Genomic DNA, 5492 nt, shown 5'->3' with positions numbered 1-5492 from the left:
GAGAGAGTGAGAGCCCCGTTGCGATCGGACTACTAACCAGCTATGCGGAGGTACCCCTTAGTGGCTAGCTTCTTAAAGGGACTATAGTCGCTTAGGCCAAGGAAGTTTGAGGCAATAACAGGTCTATGATGCCCTTAGATGTTCTTGGCCGCACGTACGCTACACTGATATATTCAACGAGTCTATAGCCTTGGCCGACAGGCCCGAGTAATGTTTTAAATTTCATCGTGATGAGGATAGATCATTGCAATTGTTGGTCTTCAACGAGGAATTCCTAGTAAGCGTAGTCATCAGCTCGCATTGACTACGTCCCTGCCCTTTGTACACATCGCTCATCGCTCCTACCAATTGAATGGTCTGATGAAGTGTTTGGATCGCGACAGCACGGGTAGTTCACTACCCGCGACATTGCGAGAAGTCCACTGAACCTTATCATTTAGAGGAAGGGAAGTCATAACAAGGTTTCCATAGGTGAACCTGCGGAAGGATCATTGTCGATGCCTAAACATCAAACGACCCGCGAACGCGTTTAAAAACAAACTGTCTACATCAAGGGCGGGGGAAAGAATGCTTTTTGCCTGCCTCCTACCTCCCAACGCGTCTAAACAAAATCCCGGTGCAGATCGCGCAAGGAACTTGAAATGAATTCGCCTGCCCCTTCCCCGGCCTCGGCGTGCAGGGGATAAAGCATTCTAGTCGTATTACTAACAATGACTCTCGACAACGGATATCTTGGCTCTTACATCGATGAAGAATGTAGCGAAATGTGATACTTGGTGGGCACATCTTCCTTGGCGTCATGTTGTGCCCGAAGCTTTGAACGTAAGTTGCGCCCGAGGCCTTCTGGCTAAGAGCACATCTTCCTTGGCGTCACGCATCGCTGCCCCCACCACACAACTCTCCCCATGCGAGATCGTTGTGAAGGCAGGGGACACACACTGGCCTCCCAACGCATCGTCGTGCGGATGGCTTAAATTCGAGTCCTCGATGCTCATCGTCGATACACTTCGGTGGTTGATCTAACCTTGGTGACGCATTTTGACCTCGATGTCGCCTTCACAGACTCCTACATGACCCTTTGAACGTCGCCCCTCAAAAGGATGACGCTCACCCCAGGTCAGGCGGGACTACCCACTGAGTTTAAGCATACCAATAAGCGGAGGAAAAGAAACTGACAAGGACTCCCCTAGTAATGTGCTCCAATCGGATGTGGAATAGTGACGAGTCGGTCCGCCAATCGACTTGGGGCATTGACGAATGGATACGTTGCCCGTCCCAATTGTGGCTTGCAACGCATGCCTTCTGGCAGGCTTCGACATCTACGCGCTCTTGGCATCGGCTTGTAGGCTCCCCATTCGACCCGTCTTGAAACACATACCAAGGAGTCTGACGTGTGTGCGAGTTAACGGGTGAGTAAACCCGTAAGGCGCAAGGAAGCTGACTGGTGGGATCCCCTAGTGGGTTGCACCACTGACCGACCTTCATCTTCTGAGAAGGGTTCGAGTATGGGCATGCCTGTTGTCAAGGGCATACTTGTCCAAGGTATTATTTACCCATGGCCGTATGCCCGAATACCCCTAAATCGCTTTATCTTTATGTCTTGAAAGTAGTCTAGGTTAATTCTTTCGTTTTCGTGTCGCCGAACCACAGTGTGACATTTTGGCTTTTTCATATGCAAGCTTGCCAAGGCCAAAAATCTCAATATGTACTATAGGGGGTACGTGAGTAGTCCGACCCCCGCCCAAGCCTTGTCGCACTCTTTGCAAGCTAAGCTATTTTCTTTGCAATTGACAGTCTTCAATGCTTTCTTTATGATGTTTTCAACTATTTACTTTCTCTCTCCCATTTTATAAAAGCATTTTCCCAAGAACGTGGAGGGAGGCTACATCATACCGCAAGTTTGTCCGCGGGTTTCGAATATTGAACGGCTAACTTGTTGACTGAGCAGAACAAGTGCCGCACAATCGTGTTTGAAAGTTATGATTGTGACAAGTGGTATCAGAGCCAAATCGGCTTATTGACGATAAGACTGAAACATGTTGTCTGCGAGCCCATCGGGCAAAACCCAAAAAGATCGACTAGTAGAGCTAGAAGAGCATATGCTCTACCTAGTCGAAGTTCCCGACTCCATCTGCTACTGGAGTCTCGTCTCGATGAAATTATTAAGAAAATCGATATAATCGATGCGGTAGCTGGCCGTGTCGAAGGATTACCGATACAAGAGTTGTTGGCAAGAGTCGACACTCTAGAAGCAAATGCTCGAAGAACTGTTAACTATGAATATGGGGATAGTTCGTTGGGCTCTGTCGCCCACATGGAAGGACGTGTCAACGAGCTAGATAGCTCTCAGAAGACACTCTTAGAGATGATAAACGGCATATCAGAGGATTTTCGAGCTACCCTTGATGTCGTTAGGAATGAAATCGCAGATGTAAACACAAGATTGAGTCTCACAATGCGAGCAATGGCAAACCAAGTTCCGGTTGGAGGAGCAGTTCCTGTTACTAAGGTGAAGGTTCTGGAACCCAAACCCTTCTGTGGGGTGAGGGATGCAAAGGCCTTAGAGAACTTTACATTTGATCTCGAACAGTACTTCAAGGCCACAAACACAGTCACTGAAGAAGCCAAAGTGACATTGGTGACGATGTATCTGTGTGAGGATGCCAAGTTGTGGTGGAGGTTCCGATAGATGGACATACAGGAAGGGCATTGCACAATAGATACTTGGGACGTCCTGAAAAAAGAACTTCGCTCGTAATTCTTCCTCGAGAACGTAGAAATCCTAGCTCGATGAAAATTGTGTGATTTAAACACACTGGCACCATTCAAGAGTACGTGAAACAATTTTCCGGCCTGATGTTAGACATTCGCGATATGTCAGAGAAAGACAAAGTTTTTTGTTTTGTCGAAGGGCTAAAACCGTGAGCCAAGACCAAGTTATATGAATAAAAGGTCCAAGACCTCACGTCAGCGTACGCAGCAGCCGAACGGTTGTTTGATTTGATTAGTGACTCTCAAGATGTGAAACATCACCAAAGTTCCTCACTTGGAAGGAATACGAATAGTCGCCCGAGTTCTCCCAAAGCTGTCGGGGGAGACAAACGTTCTGGTAAAGACCGCAGACCTTACCAGTCGAGCACCAAAAATACATGGCGAAGGCCGAATGATCGAAGCCCAACCAAGCATCCCCTCAGTGTTTCATATGTCAGGGGCCACATCTGGCAAGAGAATGCCCGAATAAAGTCGACTTCCACGCATTTCAGGCCTCATTAATAGCGGATTCCGATGATAAGTCAAATCAAGCTGAGGATGAAGCGAGCCTGATAGATGGGGGCGAAAAGACTCGAATGGGGGCTATAAAATACATGTCATCTCTCCAGAAAAAGTCAGGGGAGAGACACGTACCAACAAAATGGGGCTTACTGTATGTTGACACCTGGATCAACCAAAAGCAGACTAAGAGCACTATGGTTGATTCCGGTGCAACCCACAACTTCATAACTGAGCCGGAAGCTAGACGTCTAAGGCTCCGTTGGAAGAAGGATTCAGGAAGGATGAAGGCCGTGAATTCCATTGCCCTACCTATCGTCGGACTGGTGAAGCGAACGACGATAAAGTTGGGAGGCTGGAAAGGCCCCGTAGACTTTGTGGTTGTAAAGATGGATGACTTTGATGTAGTACTGAGAATGGAGTTCCTCCTTGAACATCAAGACATTCCAATGCCTTCAGCCAAATGTCTAGCGATTACCGGATCTTTCCCCACGATAGTACAAGCAGATATTCGTCAGCCTAACGGGTTCAAAATGATATCGCCAATGCAACTAGACGAGAGTCACGCCCAAGAGGAACCACCATCTGTGGAGATCCCACTTGGGGCGTCGGAAAAAAGGGAGGAGACAGTCCCCAAAGACACTCTGTGTGTCCCGGAGAAGTGCCATGGTGTGCTGCCAAATAGTTGGCCCAAGTCCTCATCGATGCGAAGGAGGATCGACCATGGGATAGAGTCGCCACCAGAGGTAAAAGCATCTGCGAAGAATGCTTATCGCATGGCACCGCCGGAGTTAGCCAAACTTCGAAAACCAGCGAAGATTTAGTAAACCTGTACAAGCTCCGTATGGAGTCCATGTCCTTTCCCTGAAGAAGAAGGATAGAAACCCACAACAGTGTATTGACTGTCCTATCCAGAGTAAGCTCACAGTTTGCCGCGAACACCCACTCCCCGCACTCGCCAGGATGTTTGATTGCCCATGTAGGGTGAAGTATTTCCCGAAGTCAAACATCTGATCGAGGTACTGTCGAGTAAGAACAACGAAGGCAAAGGGACTCGAGACAACTTGTGTCACTAGACATGAAGCATACGAGTTCCCCGTGGTGCCACTGAGTCTTACCGATGCCAAGGGAGGAAAGTGTTGTTTTGTGCAGAACCAGATAAACGCGCTGAGTCATGTGGGGGAGTGCCACCAAAGTGGGTTGTTGAGAGAAGAAGACACTCAGTGGAGTGAGAACCTCGAGTGTCAGGCCGCCTTCAATGGTTTGAAGCAAGCCATGATTGAGGGGCCAAGTCTTGGGGTCGTCAATGCGACCAAGACTCCCAAAGTTGAAGCCGAGCAATTTAGCTGTGTGCTCGGAGAATATCTGCATCATTGTGTTGATGGCAGGTAAAAGAATTGGGTTCAGCTGCTGAAGGTAGCCCAATTCGGTCATGGTGCTCAGACAGACTAACTGATCAAGAGAAGTCCGTTTGAGATTAAAGGTAAGAGGCATTCTGTATTGCCGCCGCTCGCTGATGGCCTTTATGTAGGGGACCACCCTCAAGTCCACAGAGTTGGAGAGGAATGGGAACAGATGACCAACATCGCTCAAGTGTGCCTAGAAGAAGCTTCAAGGCCGATGGAGGAGAGGGTAGATCAAAAGCGATGCCCTCTTGAGTTCGAGTGGATGACCAAACTCCCAATTAACGGTGCAATAACACCGTATGATTATCTGTCAACCTGGACCTGGAGGAAGACAGAGAAGTCAAGGAAGTCCTTGCTGACAGAGTAAGGACTGGTAGAAGGCCCACGAGGGAGACACATAAATTCCTGGTGAAGCGGAAGAAGCCCCTCGTTGAGGTAACAAGCGGAGAACATGTCAAAGATCGTGAAGCGTGGACGCAGAAGACCGAAGAACTCCAGCTTCACCAGTTGATGAGGACGTCAACTGTTTAAGTGGGGAAGAATGTCAAGGGCATACTTGTCCAAGGTATTATTTACCCATGGTTGTATGTCGAATACCCATAAATCGCTTTATCTTTATGTCTTGAAAATAGTCTAGGTTAATTCTTTCGTTTTCATGTCGCCGAGCCACAGTGTGACATTTCGGCTTTTTCATATGCAAGCTTGCCAAGGCCAAAAATCTCAATATGTACTATAAAGGGTACATGAGTAGTCCGACCCCTGCCCAAGCCTTGTCGCACTCTTTGCAAGCTAAGCTATTTTCTTTGCAATTGACAG

The sequence above is a fragment of the Cucumis melo genome, chromosome 4 (genome assembly GCF_025177605.1).
Source record: "Cucumis melo cultivar AY chromosome 4, USDA_Cmelo_AY_1.0, whole genome shotgun sequence".
Lineage (NCBI taxonomy): Eukaryota > Viridiplantae > Streptophyta > Magnoliopsida > Cucurbitales > Cucurbitaceae > Cucumis > Cucumis melo.
The sequence above is the reverse complement of the archived record's forward strand: the minus strand, read 5'-3'. Positions refer to the sequence as shown.